At 41.0% G+C, this 24,271-nt stretch overlaps 1 long non-coding RNA gene across 1 annotated transcript in view; it reads left to right on the top strand.

The window, feature by feature from the left end:
• LOC122684500 overlaps nucleotides 1-22,995 on the top strand; it is an 81,169-nt gene extending 58,174 nt beyond the window's left edge. The window contains exon 3 of the long non-coding RNA XR_006338064.1: nucleotides 20,045-22,995. This is a non-coding gene — a long non-coding RNA (uncharacterized LOC122684500). The remainder of the gene's footprint in view (nucleotides 1-20,044) is intronic.
• The last annotated feature ends 1,276 nt before the right edge of the window (nucleotides 22,996-24,271 follow it).

Here is a 24,271-nt window from a genome sequence, read left to right as displayed (position 1 = left end):
CTATGAATTTCTCAAGTGTTTTATAGGCAGGTAGCACAGGGCTCCACATGTTCACATTCCTTGCACAATGTCAGACTAGGCATAGGAGAAAAATATCCAGGATTTCAGATTTATAGTAAATTCTGTAAGCAAATAAGCCTATTTTATATTAAGGTGCTTGCTAAGGATTTGAATTAGGTATATTCTAATTTAAGCTTTTCAGTGTTCTGGGAATGTGAGTGGCCATAACATGGTACTAAGAAGAGAAAATACACAGCAGTCCTCCATAGACTGTTCCACAGCAACAGACTGAATTTGTTTTCTTAATTCACCCATCATTCATTCTTTCTTTCATTAGGTTGTCCATAAACATATGTCAAGTGTCAGCCTTGTTGTTTGGCACTTGGCAAAAAGAAAATTGGTCAAAGGCATCTAAAGATCTGCAGGACATGGTCCTGATCCTTAAGGCGCTTGTAAGTCTGCAAAGTCACGAATCACTGTGCTAACAATCGCCGGTTGGTGGTGCCGCCATTGCCGTGCTTTGTGTGCCAGGAACCAGATACCCAGCGTAGTAACGTCAAATGGCTGTGGGAAAGACTGGGAGGACTTTGAAACCTCTTTGGAAAAGCAAAGAACCTTTGAAGAGAAAGTTCCAACAAGCTTCCAAACGGAATGATTACTCTATACAAATTTAGTTTCTCTAGTATAAGTGGTGATACCCAAGATGTATACCCAGCATCCATAGGTAGAATGTGGGATGCGTAGAATAAGAATAGAGAGCTAGGGTGAGCATTATACTAGAAGCCTTCAAATGAGAATGGAAATCCTTGTCTTGAAGTAGTTGTTAAATATCCATGAATTTTTAAATATTTGAATTAGAGTCAGATAGTAAATGCAGTTGATAGTCTTGCCACAATTAATCTTAACTGTAAGTCTGCACAAGAGGAGTAGATGTTAAATCTATATTGACAGATGGGTTTGATCAATGAAAATGCATAGATATTGAAAGAAATTTGGAGAGAGGGACGTTGGGAAACACAAGAGAAAACTGGATTCCAGTTTAACTCACAGATTCTAATGACATCAACTGTGGAGAATCAAATGCTGAGAAACAAGTATTTCTAGAGAAGTGTACTCAGGTTCAACCGTTAAAACAAACTTCATTCTACCAGTTGCTCATAAGGCATAGAAAACAAGAAAACAGATAAAGGCCTTCTGAAATTTCTTGTAAAGTTGCCATCTGGTTTCTCTGGTAATCTCAACAACGATGATAGGAAGAGAGAAAGAAAAGAGCCACACAGATACTACTAGAATGATGCTGACCCAAGTGGAGGACTGGTTCAATGGAAGCTCAAATAGCTGACCCAAGGTAGTATGTTAACTCAAGTCTCCCATGGAGCAATGGAGCTTGGCTATCTGACACATTTATAATATGCAATTCTGTCTCTTTTTTTGCTGAGAGAAACTCATGAAATCCAATGCAAAGCTCAGAAATCGTGACTTACTTTAACTTAAAACTTAATATCAATACCATGGAGAGTTATTAAAGAACAACCATCTTCCAAAGATAACAGATGGATAACTTGAAAACTAATTCAAATACCTAAACAGTATAAAAAGTCAAATTTTGTAGTAATAAAAACAGGATGTTATTCTTTAGCTTAATAGGATAAGGATGGTGATGATAAGAAGGAAGAGGAGGGATGGCCAATTTGAATGGAGAGTCAGGGACATGGTTAGTTGAACTTGCTGATTGTTGATGACCTGTATCTAAATGAAAATGTTTATTCCCTTTATTTTAACAATTCTGCTTCTAAGAATTTATTTAGAACAAGAATATAACCATAGATGTGCTCAAACATTGATGTACATCTATCCATGATGTAGCATGGGTTCTAATGGAAATAATACAAAAATGGAACAGAACAAGTATCACTTATCTAGAGCCTGATTTGGCCTATTCTGGTACTTTTACATGCTAAATACAAGCCCACTCCCTCCACATTAGTCCCAAGGTGCTCCCCATCTTATGTCCCCATCATCCTTTAGCTGAACTATTGCAATAGACCCTAGCTAGTCTTGAGACCTCCACATGTCCTCCTCTGATACATTCTTCAATAGCAGCAACACTGATCTTAAACTATAAATAAAATCATGTCATTCCACTGAGGAAACTCATCTGAGGACTTTCCCTTGTGCTTGAAATAAAATCTAAACTTGTACATCGACTTCAAAGTCCCTGCCTGAAATGGCCCCAAATACTCTTGCTTGTGTTGTATGCGTCCTTTGTTGTTTGGTTTTTGTTTTGTACTGAAGTATAATTTACACAGAGTGAATGACACAGATACAAGTGTATGATGTGATGAGTTTTGACAAATGTATTTATCCATGTAACACACATCCATATCATAATATAAAACATTTCCATTACTCCAGAAAAATACTCCTCTCAGTTAATCCCTGTCCTACTCCCTAATTTAGGGACTATCATTATGCTTTCTATCATGAAAAATGAGTTTTGCTTGTTCTAGGATTTCACATAAACGGAAGCATATGGTCTCACCTCTTTTGTATCTGGCTTCTTTTACACCATACAGTGATTTTTGAGATCATCTATGTTGTTGCCTGTGTCAGAATTCCTCTTTATTGCTCAGTGGTAGTCTGTTGTATACCCCAGGTTTTAATCTCCAGCCTACCTTTACCTACATTTTATGATATTCTTCTCTGTATTGACTAAACTCCAGCCATATTGATATTTGGTTCCTTGGACATGCTTTTGTTTATCTTCAGGATTTTTGCATCTGGTGTTCCCTCTGCATAGAATGCTCTTCCTTCATTCTTTGCATGACTGGTTTCTTATCATTTTAGGTCCCAGCTAAAATAACACCTTCCCCCACCCTGAAATACCTTCTCTGCATAGGTTAGCACTTCCATGTAAGTTCTTTGTTACTCTTTTCTTTCTGGGCTTCCTTTGTGGCTCAGCTGGTAAAGAATCCACCTGCAATACTGGAGACCTGTGTTCGATCCCTGGGTTGGGAAGATCCCCTGGAGAAGGGAAAGGCTGCCCATTCCAGTATTCTGGCCTGGGGAATTTCATGGACTGTATAGTCTGTGGAGTCGCAAAGAGTCGGACACGACTGAGCAACTTTCACTTTCACTTTCTTTCTGTTATAATACTGATCACAATTTGCAGTTCTTTTATTTATTTTCCTGTTAACCTATGACTTCTTTCCAGAATATAAGTTCCCTGAAGGCATATAAAGTGCCTCTTATTGATTGATTTACCCCCCAAACCTAGTGGAGTATCTGGCATATAAAAGATGTTCAATAAATTTGGTTAAGACTTACTTGATTCAAATAAGTAATTAAATTTGAATTGTTATTTCAATAGCCATTAAAATATCCTTGTGTAAAAATATATAATGTCATAAATATTTATATAAGAAGATAGTTCAATGGGTAGGTTACATAGCAGTATACATGATATAAGTTCATCTTTGTGAAAAGTAAAAATTACATATCTCTGAGTACAATTAAAATATTGTTGAGTGGCATAGTCTTCATCTTCTTCCTCATGCTTTTCATATTTTCTAGACTCTGTGCAATGAATGTTAATAATTATAATTGTTTTTTTGTTCAGTTGCTGAGTCATGTCCAACTCTTTGAGTCAGCTCTTCTCATCAGGTGACCAAAGTATTGGAGCTTCAGCTTCAGTATCAGTCCTTCCACTGAATATTCAGGAGTGATTTCCTTTGGGATTGACTGGTTTGATCTGTTTATAGGCTAAGGGACTCTCAAGAGTCTTCTCCAGCACCACAATTTGAAGACTTCAGTTCTTTGGTGCTCAGCCTTCTTTATGGTCCAACTCTCACATCCATGCATGACTACTGGAAAAACCATAGATTTGACTATATGGACCTTTGTCACCAAAGGGATGTCTTTAGTTTTCAATATGCTGTCTAGGTTTGTCATAGCTTTCCAAGGAGCAAGTGTCTTTTAATTTCATGGCTACAGTTACCATCTGCAATGACTTTGGAGCCCAAGAAAATATACTTGAAATTAATAATTTATTTTTAATCAGTGCCTTTATCTGGAGTCTAATGCCATGCTGACATCCATGTCTTCCCCTGGCTGGATTGCATCAGACAGGCCTGGGCTGAGTCTAGATTAGAGGGAGTTCATTCTGGATGTTTTGCAGAGTATCAGGTGAGGTGGCCTTTTAAGAAGCAGAGAAGTCAGGAAGTGGCTCCAAGGAAAAATCTCTTTTATCTAGGGGAAGGGTCACCAAGCTTTTGTGTAAAAAGGCAGATAGTAAACATTTTAGGCTTTGTGGACATTTGGCCATTGATTCAACTACTCAGTTCTGCCTTAGTGTAAATGCAGCAAAATGTAATCAAATGGACCTTACTATGTTCCAATAAAGGTTTATTTACAAAAACATGTGGTAAGCTGGATTTGACCCAAGGGTCTGGTTTGCTGACACCCTGATTAGTATAACATCTCAATTTTTATTTCCTCATTTTTTTCATGACTATTTAGTGAAGTCAGACCATCTGGCTTTACTATTTGCAGGCAGTGTGCTCCTCTGAGCATGCTACTTAGCCTCTGTAAGCTTCTGTTTTCATGCTTGTAAAGCAAGGATAATAGAAGCTTTTTGACAATTAGATAAAATAGTCCATGTAAAGACCCCCAGTCAAGAGCCTGGCATAAGTGCTCATTCTAGTTATTCTCTGTTTGCCTCAATGTCTCTTCTCCACTCTGCTCTGCCTGGTACCTACCTGCAAGATTGGCCCCTCTGGATGGCATCACTCAATCCCTCTTGCTGACTGGTTGCCAGTTAAGTTCACCCAATAGGAACATTGGCCTGAGAGCACAGAACAGGAAGAGAAAGCAGGCTTGAGGTATTCTTCTCTCCCTACTTATTTCAGCACTGCCTCTCTGTCAGCAGCTGCGTATCTCCTGAGCCGTGGCCCTCTACCAGAGAGCTCCTGCCCCATGACTCTGGCTCTTTGTCAGTGAACGCAGACAGCAATATTACTTCCCTTACACTTTCAGACTTGCCACTCTTGCTAGTCTCTGTAAGCCTTCACATCCTTGGCTTATTCCCTGTGTGTGTGTGTGTTAGTCAATCAATCGTGTTCAACTCTTTGCAACACCTCAGTCCATAGGATTCTCAAGGCAAGAATGCTGAAGTGGGTTGCCATTTCCTTCTCCACGGGATCTTCCCAACCCAGGGATCAAACCTGGATCTCCTGCACTGCAGGCAGATTCCTTACCGTCTGAGCCATGGGAGAAGCTAGATATACTTCTTCCAGGTCTGTCCTAAACTTTGTTTTCTGATGTAGATTGCAGTTACTTTCTGTCAATGCTTTTAGTTTGGAAAACTTTGTCTTGAAATCCCAACATCTGGGAACCACTAGACTCTCCTGTTTGTTCCCCATATCTGCTTCTGTGTTTCATGAACGCCCTTGTGTGGAAGCAGCTGGTGTGGGTGGGCTTCAGAAGCCGCATCTGAACCACTGCATTTCCTGAAGGGTCAGCACAGTGAAGGACTGCAAAGGCAGGTGAGACTCCAGTATGACCACAGAGCTGCCCACAAAGTCATTGAACACAAGCACAAAAGGGCCGAGAAGAGCCCTTAGGGCTCTCATGATATCACAGTGGGACATTATTTGGTTGGTGCTACCACCACCCCCATCGCAAAGAACACCACCCTCACCGTAAGAAAGCAAACCTTCTGGAAGCAGCACATCTGAGAAAATACGGCCACAATCCAGGAAGCTGTCTGCAAAAACCACACCCAGCTGAGAGCCCTCGCCCCAGCTGGAAAGTCTGGTTATTGTTTGGATCGACTTTTAAGGTCCCCATGGGACTCCTCTGTGCGCGCTCTCAATCTCTCTCTCTCTCTCTCTCTCTCTCTCATAGTAGCAATAGAACACAGGATCTGAGAAGCAGGGTCTCTCCTGCTCTTATACCCCTCACCTAACATGGGGGCAGTGCATTCTTGACAGGCATGATGGTGTGAATAGGAAAGGTTCAGTTGTCTCAGTTGGTCTGTGCATACTCCAGAAGTTTACCCTAAGAGAGTAAAGGTATTCTAGGTGAAGCTTTTCTTAGAGTCAGGGCTTGAGGGGAATTTGGAAGCTACCTACTCCATCCTGCCAGTGCCAGAAGTACACTAAACTACAAATCAATGGAATGAAAACCAGGCAGAATATTGGTTCTCTACACAGAAACGTGAATCGTCAAACCAGTGTGTGTAGTATATGTATGTGTGTGTGTGTATGTAAGATGTTAGAAAATCTTTCTATTCCTTCGTCATTACCCAAAGGTTGAATATACAGAAGCAAATGCCCATAAGGTATATATGTGAAGACAGTTCTTTGGTTTCTATTTCTGTGCTCGTTTCTAGGGATCTACCTCTCTTTATTCAAATCTAGCCGTGATGCTTTCCTAGCCATTTCAGTGATGCACTTCTCAAGGCTGTTCTTTAGTGTTAACTTTTACTTCATAGCAATAATGTATTACTCAAAGTTGTTTCTTAATGTGTCTTTATTAATGCTCTCATTCATGTGCATGCATGTGTGCTGTCCCTCAGTTATGTCTGACTCTGGAACCCTATAATAGACTGTAGCCCACCATGCTTCTCTGTCCATAGGATTCTCCAGGAAAGAATACTGGAGTGAGCTACCATTTCTTCCTCCAGGGATCTCCCTGACCCAGGTATTGAACATTCATTTGCTGGGTCTCCTGCATTTGCAGGCAGGTTCTTTACCACTAAGCAACCTGGGAAGTGACGTTATTGTTAATAGTAACTACCATTGACCAAGCTTCTGCTATATAGCAGCCACTATTCCAGGGGATTTACATGTATTATCACATTTATTTATTATAGCAACTCTATTATGCAAGAATTATATTCCCATTTTATAGATAAAGAATTGAAAAATTGATAATTTGCAACTACCCAAAAGTCATCAAAAAAGCAAGAGAGTTCCAGAAAAACATCTATTTCTGCTTTATTGACTATGCCAAAGTCTTTGACTATGTGGGTCACAATAAACTGTGAAAAATTCTGAAAGAGATGAGCATACCAGACCACCTGACCTGCCTCTTGAGAAACCTATATGCAGGTCAGGAAGCAACAGTTAGAACTGGACATGGAACAACGGACTGTTTCCAAATAGGAAAAGGAGTACATCAAGGCTGTATATTGTCACCCTGCTTATTTAACTTATATGCAGAGTACATCATGAAAAATGCTGGACTGGATGAAGCTAAAGCTGGAATCAAGATTTTCAGGAGAAATATCAATAACCTCAGATATGCAGATGACACCACACTTATGGCAAAAAGTGAAGAAGAACTAAAGAGCCTCTTGATGAAAGTGAAATAGAGTGAAAAAGTTGGCTTAAAGCTCAACATTCAGAAAACTAAGATCATGGCATCTGGTCCCATCACCTCATGGCAAATAGATGGGGAAACAGTGGAAACAGTGACTGACTTTATTTTGGGGGGCTCCAAAATCACTGCAGATGGTGACTGCAGCCAAGAAATTAAAAGATGCTTGCTTCTTTGAGAAAAGTTATGACCATCCTAGATAGCATATTAAAAAGCAGAGACCCAGCAATCCCACTTCTGGGCATACACACTGAGGAAACCAGATCTGAAAGAGACACGTGCACCCCAATGTTCATCGCAGCACTGTTTATAATAGCCAGGACATGGAAGCAACTGGATGCCCATCAGCAGACGAATGGATAAGGAAGCTGTGGTACATATACACCATGGAATATTACTCAGCCGTTAAAAAGAATTCATTTGAACCAGTTCTAATGAGATGGATGAAATTGGAGCCCATTATACAGAGTGAAGTAAGCCAGAAAGATAAAGAACATTACAGCATACTAACACATATATATGGAATTTAGAAAGATGGTAACGACAACCCTATATGCAAAACAGAAAAAGAGACACAGAAATACAGAACAGACTTTTGAACTCTGTGGGAGAAGGTGAGGGTGGGATGTTTCGAAAGAACAGCGTGTATATTATCTATGGTGAAACAGATCACCAGCCCAGGTGGGATGCATGAGACAAGTGCACTGGGAAGACCCAGAGGAATCGAGTGGAGAGGGAGGTGGGAGGGGGGATCGGGATGGGAATACGTGTAACTCCATGGCTGATTCATATCAATGTATGACAAAACCCACTGAAAAAATAAATAAATAAATAAAGGGAAAAAAAAAAAAGCAGAGACATTACTTTGCCAACAAAGGTCCATCTAGTCAGAGCTATGGTTTTTCTAGTAGTCATGTATGGATGTGAGAGTTAGACTATAAAGAAAGCTGAGTGCCAAAACATTGATGCTTTTGAACTGTGGTGTTGGAGAAGACTCTTGAGAGTCCCTTGGACTGCAAGGAGATCCAACCAGTCCATCCTAAAGGAGATCAGTCCTGGGTATCCATTGAAAGGACTGATGTTGAAGCTGAAACTCCAATACATTGGCTGCCTGATGCGAAGAGCTGACTCATTGGAAAAGATCCTGATGCTGGGAAAAATTGAAGGCAGGAGGAAAAGGGGACGACACAGAATGAGATGGTTGAATGGCATCACCAACTCAATGGTCATGAGTTTTTGTCAACTCTATGAGTTGGTGATGGACAGGGAGGCCTGGTAGCCTGTGGTCCTTGGGGTCGTGAAGAGTCAGACAAGACTGAATGACTGAACTGAACTGAACTGAAAGGTCAGAGTGGGATTTAAACTAAGCAGGTTTTTCTGGCTCCAAGATACACTGTCTTTATACCAAGGCAGATATTCTCCAACATTTGTGGAATGATTGCACCTCTGCTTTCTACACAGCAGCTATGGAAGCATCCTGCCACCTCCCTACCCTACAGACCTATTCAGCATGGGGACCTGGTCACAGGACCAAGCCTGGATGCTTGCTGCTTAGCAAATTAATAAAATTTCCATATCCAAGGCCTTTACATATCTAGTTCTGCCAGTTACTGATAAATGGCTTTTGGCAAAATTTATTCTTAAAGTTGCTTAAAGAAACAAGCTTTCTCATTTTGTGACCGACAAGAAAGCTGGTTGGTGGACTTTCGGTCTGAGAACACCTGTGTCACGTGGAAGGCGTCTGGATTTGTGTGCTTTAATTTTCTGTCAGTTCCCTGCTGGGTGGTCTGCTCCTATGGTAGTAGAGTTGGGCTCCATATCTGTAAAACCAAGGAAAATTTGGATAAGTGGAGGGTTTCACTGAGTCGGGTTGATCTTGGCCTTCTTCCAGGCACAAAATGAGTTTCCAGAAATGGTGCACATCTTTGGTCATAGAGCAGATAATCTGAAAACATGCTTAAGAATTGTTGATCATGCATATGTCATGGTTGAGGCTTCCCTGGTGGCCCAGATGGGTATAGAATCTTCTTGCAATGCAGGAGATCCATGTTTGATCCCTGGATTGGGGGATCCCTGGAGAAGGGAATGGCATCCCAAACCAGTATTCTTGCCTAGAGAATTCCATGGACAGAGGGTATAGTCCACAGAGTCACAAAGAGCCATGCCATGCTTATGTCATGTCATGCTTAAATGGAAGTTATGTTATGCTTAAATGGAAGATTTTAATTTTAGAAATACAACCTAAATGTAGATTTTGTGATGCATCTTGAAATTTGTTTCAATAGATATTTATTGAGCATGAACTATGTGTCGGGACTGTTCCAGCTGCTGGAGGTAAAGCCGTGAACAAAGCTGATAAAAATCCGTGTGCTCATGGAGATTATGTTCTGCTGCAGGAAGACAGACAGTAAACAAATAAGTAAAACAAATGGTGTAAATACTGTGGAGAAAAGAAAAAAAGACAGGGTGGTGAGGAGTGATGGCGTGGGAAGGATATTGGAATTTTTAACAGAGTGATCGGGGAAGGCCTCACGGAGAGAGTGACATTTGAGAAAGACATACAAAAGTGGGAGGAGTGGCCATGTGAATATTGTAAGGAATTGTATTCTAGATTGAGGGACAAACACCAAGGCCCAAAGAGGGTGCTGGGCATGTTGGAGAGTTGTCATGGACACAGAGAGCAGTGAGAGAGTAACAGGTGAGAGAGGCAATGGGTACACATGGCCTTGTGAGCCATCGTGTAAACTCTGGCTTCCACTCCATACTGAATAAGCCACTACAGAGTTTTAAATAGAGAAAGTACCTCCATATCAACAGGATTCTCTGCCTGCTGTGTTGAGAATAGACATTATTGGAAATTGCTGGTAATATTAGTGTATTTGTTTTCTATGCTGTGTAACATATTACCACAAAGTTAGCAACTTAAAATAACACATATTTATAATCTCACAGTGTCTGTGAGTCAGGAGTGTGGGCACAGCTTAACTGAGTCCTCTGCAGGCAGGAGTCATGATACCAGCCAGGCTGAGTTCTCATCTGGAGGCTCAACTGTGGAAACGTCCACTTTTAAGCTCCCTCGGGTTGTTGACTGTTCATTTTTTGCAGCTGCAGGATTCATGTAGTTGTCTTCCTCAAAACCAGCATAATGAGAAAAAAGAGGGAGAGAGGCAAAAGAGAGAGGGACAGATTGAGAGAGAGAGAGACAAAGTGAGAGATCCAGGCTCTGTTAGCAGTACAGAGTCTTATATAACTGGACAGAATCATGGAGTAACATCCTAGTACTTCACCCAAATGCATTGGTTACAAGCAAGTCACAGCCCCAGATCATTCAGGGAAGGAGATTATACAAAGGTGTGGGTACCAGGAGGTAGGGGAGCATGGAAGCCTCCTTCAACTCTGCCAGCTACAGTTATGAAAAACTGATTAGGGGGCTCTAATCCAAGTAGGAAATAAAAGGCTTCAACTAGAATAATTAAAGAATCCATTGTATAATCTTTATTGGATCCTTTGGTGCTGATGATGGCTTGGACTGGACATGATGAATTTGGAAATGATAAGCCAGAGAGCTTCATTACCTTCTTTGAGCATCCTGTGGCCTCACTTAATCTTACCTGCCTTCCCTGGCTCCTCACCATCAGGTCTTAATGCCGTGGCTTGAATGCAATACGTATCAAAGTTCTCCAGGCCATCCTGTATAAGCCAGAGGCTGCACTGCCCGGTCCCCTCTCCCTCCCAGAACCACTCGCAGCAGCCAAGTGTGGGGCCAGGTGCATGCTCCCCTGTGCAGCAGGGGTCAGGGCCCAGTGTGGGGCTCTAGGACTCCCGGCTGAGGCTGACAGTGGCCTTTCTCATCTCATGACAGCCTTCTCTGTGTGGCTTTGCGTCAGAGCTCACGTATCCTCAGGGTTTCCTCTTCCTGGTACCAACGCCCCTATGCCTGGATGCCTGTTCAGAGTCGTTGTCTTAATGTCCTCCTCCTATCACTGGCATCCTCCTTGACTTTTCCTAGCAAGTCCCTTTCTGATTCCTGTGTTTATTCCTAGGCTTTTCTAGGATCATACCACCACCCACCTTAGGATCTGATGTCTTGCCCTAAATTCCATTTGGTGTTCCTGCCTGGACCTCAGAGGATTGACAGCTTCATGTTTTTTTCCCCCAAACTGTGGGATTGTGGTCTCTTGTTATGTCTCAGACCAGATCCTCCAACCCATCTAGGACTTCTTCACAAGTGTGTTAATGCTTAGAGTAAAACTGATTTATTGTTGATATTCAGCAAGATACACACAACCAAAGTTGCCCGTTGAGTCACTGTACACTGAGATGTACAGTGTAGCTCAGAAGCCACCAAATGGTCAAACTAGACTCATCATTCATCTTTTTATGTGAGAAGAACCTTACAGGTGATGTCCAGAGGGCAGAGGAGGATTTCAAAGCTGGATACTTCAGATTTTCTGGACTATGCCAACTTCTTAGTTTCTTCCTCTATACCTTCATGTGTTGGGAAGCTGAGTCCTTGGGTTTCAGGAAGGAGTGTGTGTGTGTGTGTGTGTGTGTGTGTGTGTGTGTGTGTGTGTGTGTCTGTGCTTTGTATGCATGTGTATGGGGCTGGCAGTGTGCTTCATTTAAGACAAAGTAAGGTTTATGAGTAGATTAATGTTTTATTGCTTTATGTCCTATTAAATAATCAGTACTCCATATTTTCTGAGCTATTATACTATCTTATGTTATCTTAAAATTGAAAATCTGGAGAACTTGATCTGTGCCCTATATATAATATCTTTAGGTCACTGGATATCATACAGCTCTATGAACAATTCCCCAAATTTCTGTTTATCTGTTGATTTTATGTTAACCAAGAAGTAAATAAGCAAACTTAGAAAAAATCAGAAATGTATATGGTATCACTTTGGTATATAAGTACTTTTTAGAAGGTTATTTAAGGGCTGCTATCAACTGGGTGGTCTTTTTATTGTATTTTCTTTTCCAAAGTTAATTGGCTATATATTCACTTTTAAAAATCTTGCTGTGTATCTAGCCTTAGCATAGAAAAAGAAAACAAAAACCAATCTGCTCTTTGATTATTAAGATTCCTTAGTAGTCAAACACTGCATATGTGCTAAGTCATTTCAATCATGTCCAACTCTTTGCAACCCCATGGACTGTAACCCAGCAGGCTCCTCTGTCCATTGGATTCTCTAGGCAAGAATACTGGAGTGGGTTGCCATGCCCTCCTCTAGTTTGTCTTCCCAACCCAGGGATCAGACCTGTGTCTCCTATGTCTCCTGCATTGGCAGATGGGTTCTTTACCACTAGTGCCCCCTGGAAAGCCCAGTCAAACTCTACCCATATATAAAACTTAGAGGTTCCCCTGTCACTTTAAAACCATTTCATATGGTTAGATATTTGCTATTAGACAGCTCAAGCTTGATCCTCTGTCTTACTGTCAAACATCTAAATGAAATTTTAGATGATGGTGAGGCATAAGACAAATTCCATGAAATTTGTCACAACTTCAGAGATTAAATGATGTAATATTTTGGGCAGTTCTAACTGCTGATTTTTTTGTTGTTGTTAATAATAAAGATATTTTTTACTATTTCTGTTTTAAAGGACATATGTTGTCAAAATTTATAGTTTTTTCACTTATTGAATTACAGATGACATATGTTTTTGGTTGCAGTGAATGTGGACCTAAATGACAAGCAAGAATAGGCAAGTTATCCTTCTGTGCCGCCAGTTTCCTCCCTCTGAGAATCCTGCAGAATCTAGTGAAAACCTGGTTTCCTGGTGTTAGAGCGTCAGAGATATTAGAGTTAAGGGAAAAAATAAATCCACTGGCTGAAGGAACTTTACTAGAAATCTCAAACCTAGTACCCATGGCTAAACTACTTGTTCTAAACAGGTAGTCCTTTAAATTGTAGCACATTCTAACAGATCTACATTTTTTACTCCCCTTAGCCATAATTTACATTATTGATGTCTTATTTTACATTGTTATATTTATCCTGTTACTATTTATTGTAGTTGTAGTTGATTTTGCAATTTTTTTTGGTCTTTTAATCTTCATTGTAGCTATTTAAGTTGACCCACAGCCTTTACTATATATTTGCCATTCTTAATGGGATTTTTCCTTTCCTATAGATTCTTCTTCTTGTAACCTTTTCTTTTCCACTTAGAGAAGACCTTTTAACTTTACTTATAGGGTAGTTTTATTATTGATTATCTCTTCATTGTTGCTTTTCTGCAAAGTTCTTCATCTCTCTTTCAGTTCTAAATGATAACACTGCTGGGCAGCATATCCTAGGTTGCAGATGTTTTCCTTTTAGCACTTTAAATATATTATGCCACCCCTTTCTGGCCTGAAAAGTTCTTCAGAGAAATCAGCTGATACCTTTATGGGGGTTCCCTTGCATATGACTCTTTGTTTTTCTCTTGCCGCCTTTATAATCCTGTCTTTAAGTTTTGCTGTTTCAATTATGATATGTTTTCATGTGGGTGTGTTTGAGTTCATCTTGTTTGAAACCCTCTGTGCTCCCTGTACCGGATGTCTTTTTCACGTTTGAGAAGTTTTCTGCCACAATATCATCAAATATATTTTTTACACCTTTGTTACTCTCTTGTAGGGCCCCTATGATGTAAATGTTGGTATGCTTGATGTTGCCCTAGAGATTCCTTAAATTGTTCTCATTTTAAAAAATTTGTTTTTCTTTTTTTGTTATGTTTGGGTGATTTCCATTATTCTTTCTTCTAAATCACCTAGTCTGTTGGTAACTCCTTTTAGTGTGTTTTTTATTTCCGTTATTGTATTCCTCAGTTCTGACCAGTTCTTTTCTATATTTTCTAGTTCCTTGTTAAAATTCTCTCTGGGTTCATCTATTCTTTCCTCTAATTCAGTTAGCCTTCTCATTACTAATGCTTTGAACTTTTAATTTGATAAATTATTTCTACTTCACCAGTTTTTTTAGGCATTTTCTCTCTTGTTCTTTTAATTGAAACAAATTCCTCTGTCTTCTCATTTTGCTTAACTTTCTTTGTCTCTATGAAATTAGGTGAAACAGTTATGTATCCCCGTCTTGAAGGGGTGTCCCTTTGTGGGAGCATCCCTATACAGTCTGTGAGTACCCTGTGGCTTTGGTGGGAGAGCTGGATCTGACGTTAAGCAGGAGTCATGTCTTGCCCCAGTGGGTGCTGACAGCTGTCACTTCGGCAGGAGCTGGAACTGCTGGAGATGAAGCGGCTCAAGCCAGAGCCGGTGTGAGATGAGGCTTCTTCTCTGCTCGGTGGCCAGCACCACCCTCTTAGGGGTGGGAGTGAGTCCCAAGCTAGTGGAGCAGAAGCCCTGAGGTTTGAGTTGAGCTGGTTCTGTTCCCTCTAAGTGTGTGCTTTCCTGCCTTCCAGCACCCCAGAGGGGAGCAGTGTTGGAACAAGACGGGTGGGGGCAGGTTCTTGGTGTGGACTTGGGCTTGGACTGTGGTGGTCCCAGCCCCAGTCCGAGCTCTGGGCCTCTTGTGATGCCTCACCAAGTGCCAGTGCTGCCTCTGACCCCTTCAGACTCTGTCCCCGGTCTCAGCAGCCTCCTTCCCTCACAGCCCAGGGCTCCTTTCAGCTGCAGCAGCCCTCGCCCTAACGTGGGGCTGTGTCACAGAGCAGCAGGGCCTGGAATGGGCACTCGTTTCAGGCTGGGGCACACACCAGGGTGGCCACAGGAAATGTGCCTGAGTCCTGTGCAATTTCAGTCTGCTTTCTCTACCTTGTCTTAGGTAAGTGTGTGCGCGTGTTCTTCATGAGCAGAATCTAGGCTACTTACAGCTCTCCTGTTAGTTCTACTGGCTTTCTAACCAGCTGAGGAGACTTACCTCCTGGTGTCAGACTCCAGGGCTGGAGTTCCCAATATGTGCCTCAGACTGCTCACTCCCTAGAGTGGCTCTCCAATCACATGCAATCTCCTTCTTCTGTGTCACTTCCCAGTGGCAAAAGTCCTGACATGATCATGTCCTTTCCCTTCCTACTTAATTATATGCGGATCTTTCTTACAACCAGTTGCACAAGAGTTCTGCCAGTCTCTACTTACTTTTCAATGAGGATTTCCACATGCAGGAATATTTTCTATGTGTTCAAAGGGATTGTCCAGCAATCTTGATCTGAATCCTCTAGTCCTGTATCTTAAGATACAACCGGGTATGTGACCATCACTGTGGGTACTTGTGCGTGAGCCAGCAACTTCAAAGCCTGTGCCTTGAGTGAATGCCTTCACAGAATCCATTCGATTAATATGAATTTTTATGTATTGAATACCAATAGCAAAATGATAATATCTAACTGAAAACATGCAATTGTTCTCATACTCAACCCTTAGTAGAGAAGCAATATGGAATAAGCATGTGCCAATAGGGTGGGCTTGGGGTACATAAAGGTACCAAACTTTCTTTAATATGGGAAATAATACAAGCCAATGAGAAAAAATACTTTTGTGTGGCACTGGGGTCCTGGAGTGTGGTTCTGGAGTGGCCTTATCTATGTGCTTACATTATACATGGATAAATGTTTCACGTCTGCTACTACCTCTCTGGCATATTCAGAAGAGGAACAATACTGTCTGTAAAGTGTTTTACTTCCCTCAGAAAACATCACATAAATATATGGCAATACACTATTGTCATTATATAGAGCAGAGGCCAAAAGCCTCTTGCCAAAGTGATTCTCTAAAATTTTACACCCATTTCATGCATTAAAAAAGAAATGTGTAGCATATGCTTTCACTTACTTTATGATTAGCTCATCAAATTTGTGATCTATGGGGACAGAAAGGCAAAAACCCTGTGTCTCTGAAGACCCTTCCTCTGCCCCATGTCTGTCTCTTCTTCCAGCATTGTTTTTAAAAGCTCTGGTCTCACAGGTCCTCAGCAGTAAAATAAAACTCAAACTCAGTAACTTGCATTTGTGTTGATCTTTTAAGTTCACAAAATGTTTTTATATAATCTCATTTGAGTCTCACAACCACTCTATGGGGCCAGCAGGGCAGGGAATAATATTCCCATTTCACAGCTGTGGGAACTGAGACTGAGTGAAGAAAAACTTCATGGCTTGTTTCAGATTATCCAGTTAATTCCCTAGTTATTACCCAGGTGATTATCCAGCTATTACCTAGTCATTACCCAGGTCGGCTGGCTCAATTCAGTAATGCTTTTTCACTCTGTGCAGGCTGCTTGTGGGAGATAAAACTCTAACATAATGCCAAATGACCTAAATAATTTCCTCTTCCAAAGTGTTCTCAAAGCCTGTTAAAACGATGAAATGTCACTCTGCAATCACCTTACTTTATGTACAAAAGGAATTTTGCAATTGTAATTAAGCCCCCAGCTCAGTGGACCTTAAGATAATGAGATTACCTAGGTGCGGCTGACCTAATCATGTTGTTGTTTAGTCCCTAATTTGTGTCTGACTCTTTTGCTTTTTGCGACTGTGCGGACTGTGGCCTGCAAGGTTCCTCTGTTCATGGGATTTCCCAGGAAAGAATACTGGAGTGAGTTGCCATTTCCTTTCCAGGGGATCTTCCCAACCCAGAGATCAAACCCGCATCTCCTTCTTGGCAGGCAGATTCTTTACCACTGAGCCACCAGGGAAGCCCTGACTTAATCACAGGAGCCATTAAATATGGATCTAAAGATCAGAGGTGGAGGAAGTCAGAGAGATTCAAAGCTTATGAAGGACTCAAAGTGAGGACGATTCTTGATTACTGGCTTTGAAGATTGGGAGGCCTCCATGGCAAGGACTTCCTGTAGCCTCTAGGAGCTGGGAGTAGACCGTGCTGACAGCCAGCAAGAAAATGGGAACTTTGGCCTTAGAACTGCAAGGAACAGAATTGATCCCAGAGCCTAAATGAGCTTGGAAGCAAATTCTTCTCCTAAACCTCTAGATAAGAAATCAGCCTGGCTAACGATGACTTTAGCCTTGAGATACTATGAACAGAGAACCCTGTCACACCATTCTGAAATTTAAAACTATAGAACTGTGACATAATAAATGGGTGTTGGTTACATTTGCCAAATTTGTGATAATTTGCTCTGCAGCAATAGACAACTAATAAACTGTCACTCATAAATATTTACTGAGTGCTCATTACATGCAAGACAGTAGTTTTTTATTTCAGAGACATTTTATTCTGTGTCTGTTCTAAGAGGGTTCGTTTTTTAAAAAAATCTGCAGAGTTTTTGTGGTAACACTAGTATTTCTCCTAATGGAAATATAGGGCTTTCCTGGTGACTCATATGGTAAAGATTCTGCCTCCAATGCAGGAGACTTGGGTTTGATCTCTGGGCCAGGAAGATCCCCTGGAGAAGGAAATGGCAACCCACCCCACTGTTCTTGCTGGAGAATCCCATTAACAGAGCCAGGCAGGCTACAGTCCTTGGGTGCCCAAAGAGTCAGACACAACTGAGTGACTAAACCTTCACTTTCACATGGAAATACAGAAAATTCCAATCTGTATCCTCTTGAAGGTGAGCATGAGTATGTGCCTTATCCTGACCAGTGGAATGGAGGGAATTGACGCCTGGCTCTCCCAGGACCGTGACTCCAGTCCCCCATTCTGTCTCCCTGTGCAGCACACCCTGACGCTCTGGACAAGAAGGGAGTTTTGCCACGGGGGCCTAGGGGTAGGGTCTAGGGAACAGAGCCTTCCATGCATCTGATTTGGGAGTATAGTGTGAGCAAGATATGCATCTATTTTTGCTTTCAGCCTCTGCACAAAATAATCTGGCCTATCCTGACTGAAACATTTGCCTCGAACATACTGGAATAGCTTTGGTACTCAGCTTCATAAACACTTACAGTTGTCCTGCTGCAGTACTGAGGAAAGCCAGGTGATCTGTTCACAGGACCTTTCAGTTCAGTGAGTTCAGTTGCTCAGTCATGTCCAACTCTGCAACCCCATGGACTGCAGCACGCCAGGCCTCCCTGTCTATCACCAACTCCTGGAGCTTGCTCAAACTCATGTCCATCGTGTCAGTGATGCCATCCAACCATCTCATCCTCTGTAATCCCCTTCTCCTGCCTTCAATCTTTCCCAGCATCAGGGTGTTTTCCAATGAGGCAGTTCTTCACATTGGGTGGCCAAATATTAGAGTTCTGGGACCTTTGGCTGAACATTTTTTTCGTAAGATTAAAAATAGAGCTGTAGTTGCCATCATTTCCCCCTCCATGTAATTGAGGAGTAGGGAAAAGGTTGGAGGAAGTAGGGTGAGACTGAGAAGATAAGGAATACAGGAAATAGCATGTGATTTTCTGACTGAGCAATAATTACTGAGTGGCTACACCCAGGCTCTGTGAGGAACCCAGATGTCAGCGGAGACAGGCCCACTTTCCATAAAACGTTGATAACCACTCTCAGTCATTAGCGTACCAATGAGTTGAAGTGAAGAAATAGTGCAGTTGTTTTCTTTTAAACTTTTTCTTGTATTAGAGTATAGCCGATTGACAATGTTGTGATAGTTTCAGTTGGACAGCAAAGGGACTCAGCCATACATATACATACACATGTATCCACTCTCCCCCAGATTTCCCTCCCCTCCAGGCTGCCACAAAACATTGAGCAGTTTCCTGTGCTTATAGTAAGTCCTTGCTGGTCATCCATTGTAAATATAGCGGTGTGTACACGTCATCCCAAAATCCCTATCTACCCTTTCCCCCCATTCTTCCGTCTCCCCAGCAACCATAGTTCCATTCTCTAAATCTGTGAGCCTGAAGAAATCGTGTACTTAAATACTTAAAGGTAATTCTAGTCTCCAGATTTGCTGAAACACACTATCCTAATTTGGGAGAAGGAAATCAAGACTGTAAGAAATTGTATGGGGTTTCCACATTTCCTATTTCCCTGTTTCATTTCTGTAGATGACCTAGAGCATAGATCTAGATGGTGGCTGAGTTAAAAAAAGCAAGATTTATATTCAGAACAAAGTCACTAACAAATGTAACAAGTCTTATTATTTTATTAGCAAAGAACTATCCTGATAATCATTCATTAGCTCTTTTTTTTTAAAGCAACATTTGATAATATATTTCCTGCTCATCAAGATAGTCATTAAGGTTTAGAATTTTAGGTGAAATTAAGCTGAAAAAGTTGGTCTATTTAACCGTATACAACAAACTTATTTTGAAAATAACCTTTTTTTGTGTGTGAGGGGAGAGGGTAAATTCCACATAACTGCTAACAAGTGGAGGTCAAAGTGAGCATCTGTCAAAAACACTATTTCAAGAAGTTTCGATACAAAGCAGGAAAACTCTATGTAATGTTTAAGCTCTTGGTTTCCAGGCATAGCCCGTCATCACTATTTTTCCATTTATTTGCTAATCAGATTAATTAACTCTGTAAGGAGTTTCTTTCATCCATTTGTGAAGTTTTTCAAGTAGATTTTCTCAAACTAAGCTAAAGCTAGATTTCTTTAGAACTTCAGAAGATTTCTGGAAATCAAAACCAAAATGGGATTTTTTTGGGGGCTTAGTTTTCTTTACTAAGTAGGAAAAAAGAAGACAATTTCAAAAATGTGGTTTGATTTTCCTCATTTCTTTGCAAACCTTTTTAAAAATATATTTTATGGTAATTCTAAAGGTATTAAAAGTTGAATATCCTTCAAGTTCACCTTTCTTTCTCTCTCTCTTTCTCCAGTATTATCAAGTCAGCATCTTGGCATCTGGAAGAGAAGGTGTGACTTCCATGGTACCATAAATGGGTATAGATTGTGAATTTTGAAGACACCAACTCTCACTGCAGTGGAAATTTGGAGTTAGGAATGAGCCTTACCACAGGCTTCCTGTGTCCTCTGTCCTGTGTAGTGGGGTGGTACACTGGGGTGATGAAGCAAGGCTGGACAACATAAAACTAGTACCTGGTACTTCCTGAAATCTTCCATTCTTCCCCCAGTGCCACATTTAGCTTGTTCATCAGCACGTTACTATCAAACTGACAGAAGATTTTTCTTTAAATGAGCAAATTTTCTCTTCAGAAAGTACATGCAATGACTAGTTCCAATCTGGCCATGAAACAGGAGTGTCATGGCAGGCATAAAAGGGCCAAGGTTTTAAGTACAATTTTTTTCCTCTCCTCCACACACACAAAAACATACATTTAGTATTTCTTTAAGGACATGCCCGCCCACAAACATCTGAGAAACATCTGTAGACAAAATGCCAAAATGCATAGTAGAATTTTGACTCACACCTCACCACCCACCAAGACCCCTGTCAACTCACAATAAACACCTTTCTAGCATCTGCCCCAGAGAAAGAAACGCCACATTACCCAAAGGTCAGAGCAAACAGATGTCACTTATTGCAGACCCTAATCATATCCATATCCAACCTTAGGAGGCCTGCAGTGAAAGCCAACTTCGGGAGTCAGGGTTCCTCCAGTTACAGACGCCCATCCCTGGGTCTTCCCTCCCTTTCACTGGAGCAAGGGGGCCTTGGAAGTGGTTGTCTCTAGGGGCCGTCCCTGTGCCCTGCTGTCTAAGCCCATGACTGAGTGTGGGTCTAGGGAGGCAGCAGGAAATTCTTCATGGTTGATCAGCATCTGAGCAGTCCTCCTGCTCCTCATTTGGCCAGACCTGAAATATTTTTCAAGAACAGCTCCTGCCTCAAACTTTGATTCCCTGTGGAAGAGTTAGAACCGCTCTCCTCTGTTCTCATAGTCCTTTGTGCACATTTCTGTGCCTCCTCTTGTAGCTCTCTTCATACTGAATAGCATCACCTTACATCTCTGAGTCCTAAGGGACTGAGCTTCAGTTGGAGGAAAGAAGAAGGAGGGAAGGAAGGAAGGGGAGAAGGAAGGAAACAGAGTGGGCATATGGGATTTACACAAAGTTTAATGAGAAGGCAATGTTGGATTGCCATTTAGTGGAGGGGGATTGTTTTATGTTTGTCTTCATAAACTGATAAAGCATAATACTCAATCCAGTCACTTCACATTCAGTATCTATAAAAGAGTTTTAAAAACATAAATGTGTAGATATTTTTTGTTGTTCCTGTGAACCTACCCTTTACCTTTCTGCTATCATCTTCCCCATTTCAGTCCTGAAGGGCAGGTCCAGTTCATTCAAAGAGAAATACAATGGGAATCATAAATTATTTAGAATTTAGAAGCCACAGAGGTTTAAATTTCATGATATAAGTTTATACATTTGAAGTTTATACATTCCTTCTCACAATCACAAGCAAGTTTGGGAAGGGCTGATTGTTGAATGTGATATAAAAGCAAAAATGAGGAATATAGCTCACTTTCCATAACAATTTTCTGTCTCTGCCTGCCTCAAAACCAAACAGACACATGCATTATATATTGAATAGCCTGAAGGCTCAGCTTTGCACAGTTCTTGAAACAATCCTACCGTGTCTGTTCCTATATCAGGACCCATCCTCCCAATGGCTAAGCTCTAGAGGCAGTTATGCTGTCATAAGCCTAGTGATCCTGGAGTGACGCTCTATGCTCCTTGAAATCTTCACTCCATCCTTATGACTAAGCATCTGTTTTCCATGTGCTTGTGTCCCAGTATTTTCCCCCACTCGAGCTAGAACCCTAGTCTGACCCTTAGATCATAGATTGGAACCTTCCAACCAAGTCTTATTAACTTACCTCCGTAGAGACTGAACCCTGCTCTCTGACCAGACTGTACTTCAACAATCACCACCACTTCTACTCAACTATATCTGTGTGCCAGGAGCTCATTTTATATTACTGATCATTCTCACAAAGACCATTCAAGGTAGATAGCATTGTCCCCTTTGGCAGATAAACCACAACTCAAAATTCGAGATACCTCATGCCTTAATCAATCTTCCCAGGTAGCACAGTGGTGAAGAATCCACCGGTCAAGGCAGGAGATACAAGAGATGCAGGTTTGATCCCTGGATTTGTGGCCTACAGGTCACGGGGTTGCAAAGAGTTGGACACAACTGAGCAATTGAACACACGCACACACTCACGTGCAATGCCTTAATCAAAGCTAAACAACTAAAATGTAGAAGCGGCAGATGTCTCTGGTTCCAGAATTTATGACCTTCCAACCCCTCCTCTCTGGAACTTTGACACTATTTATCCACCATCCTTAAAGAACTCCCCTTCCAGGGGTGCAACACAGGAGACTCAGATATCAGTGCCAGGCCAAACCAGACATGGATTTGGACACTCATAGAAGAAGCTGACTTTGCACCAGTGTTCCAGCTCCACCCAAAACAGCCGTATTCTCCTTGCAGATATTGAGTTAGTTTTAAATTATAAAATATTTTAATGACAACCCTATAAAGCTTATAGCATCATCACAAAGGCCTCTTTAAGTGTTTTTTTTTTCCTCATGAGAAAAGACATGAACAAAAATGTAGGCATTTCAGATGTTTTTTCATACAAATGTAACTACACTAAAGCCTCAGCACATTGTCGACTCTTAAAGGAGTCCAATTTCATTCCTGATCACTAGAAGTTACAGAAGCAAACCTTAATGTCCCTAAGAGTTTGAAAATTTTATAGAATTGTGAACGACTCTTGTTTGCTCTGAATGGAATTACTCATTTAGGTACACTGAGTCTTCTTGCTTTTCTTTCCTCCTGCCTTCTGAGTTTTCCAAATAAAACTATCAAATAAAACAAACTACTGAACATCTCTGTGTACATAGTATTGGTCTACAGTATATCTGCTTTTCAAATATCCATTAACAGTTAAATTTTATATCTTTATGATTCTAAACCAAGTTCTTGAGATATTGATAACTTAGAAAAATGAGAGCTCTTTCTAAGTGATAATTTTTATTTAAATTGATGTCTCTTAAAATAGTCTCCTTATTTGTTCAGATCTTTCTGGATTCCTATTTAAAAAGTTATTTAAGTAACTTTTAATAATAAAGGTTTTCCTGTGTATAATAGCTATCTTACCCTTCTGTATGGGCTTCTCCAGGTCTTTTCAGTATGAAGAAAGACCTGTATTATAATATATGTAATACACAGACAAAGCAACTTTTGCTGCTGTAACAAAGCCTCAAATGTATTAACGTATCAGTTCAAATACAATAGAAGTTTATTTCTCATCCACAGAAATTCCAGAATAGATTTGTCTGATTAGCAGAGGACACTTTGGTCAAGCGGCAAAACGGAGACCCAGTCCCTTCCTTCCTGAGCTTCTGTCACATTCACCACACCCAACCAATGGAAGGAGAAATAGCATAAAAGACGGTTTTGCACAAAGGACTTTATGGGCCAGTCTTGCAATGATACATGTCACTTCCATTCACATGTAGTATGTTGAACTTTGGCCACCTGATGTGAAGAGCTGACTCACTGGAAAAGACCCTGATGCTGGGAAAGGTTGAAGGAGGAAGGAGAAGGGGACGACAGAGGATGAGACGGCTGGATGGCGTCACCGACCCAATGGACATGGGTTTGAGCAAGCTCTGGGAGTTGGTGATGGACAGGGAAGCCTGGCTGGGGTCACAAAAAGTCGGACACAACTGAGCGACTGAACTGATGTGGAACTTAGCCACATGACTACATCTAAGTACAAGGTACTACAAGAAGTCCAGAAAGAAGAAATGAGTTTAGTGAGCCCACAATGTGTGCTTAGAGTCAGGTAAATCTGGGTTCAAATTCTAGCTCTATAAAGAATTCTTAAGTGACCCTCCATGCTTCAATTTCCTTACCTTTTAAGGGATTATAAAGCTGATTTCAGCAATTGTTTTTAAGCATAAGTCAAATAATAAATACAATGATTAACATATAGTTTTATTAATAGAATCTGAAAGGTCAAGGTAAATTTTCTTTTATGATTATATAAATTTAAGTCACTTTAGATTTTGCCTAGTTCCCAGAAAGCTTTGTGATATTAAAAATGCCCTCCTTGATATTTCAAATT

This window comes from Cervus elaphus, chromosome 26, assembly GCF_910594005.1.
Source record: "Cervus elaphus chromosome 26, mCerEla1.1, whole genome shotgun sequence".
Classification (NCBI taxonomy): domain Eukaryota; kingdom Metazoa; phylum Chordata; class Mammalia; order Artiodactyla; family Cervidae; genus Cervus; species Cervus elaphus.
The sequence above is the reverse complement of the archived record's forward strand: the minus strand, read 5'-3'. Positions and strand labels throughout refer to the sequence as shown.